The sequence below is a fragment of the Lissotriton helveticus genome, chromosome 8, assembly GCF_964261635.1.
Source record: "Lissotriton helveticus chromosome 8, aLisHel1.1, whole genome shotgun sequence".
In the NCBI taxonomy this organism is placed as follows: Eukaryota; Metazoa; Chordata; class Amphibia; order Caudata; family Salamandridae; genus Lissotriton; species Lissotriton helveticus.
In genome coordinates this window covers 538,670,724-538,672,540 of record NC_136069.1, presented here as the reverse complement: position 1 = coordinate 538,672,540, position 1,817 = coordinate 538,670,724, and the positions used below count along the sequence as shown (strand labels likewise).

At 44.9% G+C, this 1,817-nt stretch overlaps 1 pseudogene; it reads left to right on the top strand.

Moving 5' to 3' along the window:
* Positions 1-758: 758 nt before the first annotated feature.
* Positions 759-933, top strand: LOC144774589 (U2 spliceosomal RNA; annotated as a pseudogene).
* The last annotated feature ends 884 nt before the right edge of the window (positions 934-1,817 follow it).

Sequence of the window (1,817 nt, the reverse complement as noted above, 5' to 3'; positions counted from 1 at the left end):
CTCACTTGATGTTTGCTTTTATAGAGCACCGAGTTCAAGCCCTGGCTGTCCAGGCTGCTCTTGCAGGCCCCATTACTGAGAAAAGGGCAGAGCAATAAAGGAGGGTCTGGGGACCTCTAGGCAGGCAAAAATAACGATTTCCAGAAGAGGCTTGTGGGGTTGGGTCAGCACTGGGTCCAGCGACAGAGTACTTGGTACAGAGACCAGTGGAGGGCCTCTTCTACTGCAGCCTCCTTTTCTCCTATTTTCCAGGTCTAGCAAGGTGGAGGGCAGATGGGCAGAGTCAGCAAGGAATCCCACACAGAAGCTCTCTTATTCTTTTCCTGGTGGTGTTGTCAGTCTGGGTGAGCACAAAAATAAAGGGCAGACGAAGTCAAAGGCGGGGCCACCAATGCATCCTGATGTGACCTTGTATTGGTCACAGTGGAAGCAGGCTGTTAGTGTCACCAGTTGAGGTGTAAATCACTGCAGGGCCACACAGATAGCCATTTTTATGTGCTTACCTAAGATTGATGGCCCCTTCAATGTTGCTGTGCAGCCCCCTGCCCCCAAATACAGAGGTGAGAGGGTGAGGTTGTGCCGATTGCTGAGGCCATCCTCGATGTGCACCACACATTGCTCGATGACAGTAATTTTCAAGCAAGGTAAAAGGTCAAAGGAATAGCTTGTGCACTTGTTGTCAAGATTGTTACCTATGACTTATGAACAAATAGGTCTTTGTGGAGGGTGACGATTGTGTGTATCTGAACCAAACACGAATTCCTGAAAAAAGAAAAAAAATCTGTTCTTATCAGTTTAATATCTGATATGTCCTGTATCTGGGGACCATATATTACATTGAATTTTGGAACAGGGAGATGGAATAAGAACTTGCTCTGTCCACTGGACGCATCAACCTGGTATTGCAGTACCTCTAGGAATGGTATGCTTCTCCCACCCGGGGAAAAAAATGTTGTTCAAAGAAAGACTGGAAAACAAAAGTAGCGCTCACTGGCAAACTTCGTAAATTGACACTGTGTTTTTGGGTGTGAACACAACCAATCTGCCACTTTGTGACCACTCTCTTGTGCTTTATTTAGTTATTTATGTATTTTTCGTATTTTGAACCTTATTTTCCTCTCCGTACTGAGGCTGCACTTTGGAAGAGAAAAATGTCAGGAAAAGAGGACACTTCCAGCAAAAGTGTTTCTTTCTTATTGGATCAATTTCAAAGGTGGACAAATGAAGGAAAGGAGAGGAAAGGGAGGATAAGAGCCGTTTCTTGAAGTCACGGTTTTCAACAAGTGAGGAGAAATGAGACAGAGTCAGAAAGAGCGGGAATTCGACGAAGAGGAAGAAATTAAGAGGGAGTACTGCTGTCAGACGCAGGGCAGGAGAAGTGGAGACTGTCCTTGTCTTCTCTGGGCAAGAAGAAAAAGACAGAGTGCTTTTCCTTCTCTGCTCACTCCGCCTGTCCTCAAACGACAGAGCCATACCTATAGCTTGACTATTTCTGCCATCCTGGGACACATTTTTTTTAAATAAAAAAGTTGGGGAACGAAATGTGTTAAATTAAAAAAGTAAGGACATATCGTGCCCTGCTGATCCCGCCAACTTAAACCACTGCTTTTAAGTCCCTAGTAAAGTGCACTACATGTGCCCAGGGCCTGTAAATTAAATGATACAATTGGGCCTGTGGCACTTGTTGTGACACCCAGTTAAGTAGCCCCTCTATGCCTCAGGCCTCATTGTAGACCATGTGTATAAAGTTTACTCTGCCATTTCAAACTGACAAAATGAAAAAACAACAATTGATGGACGGAATGTTGCAGAATGGC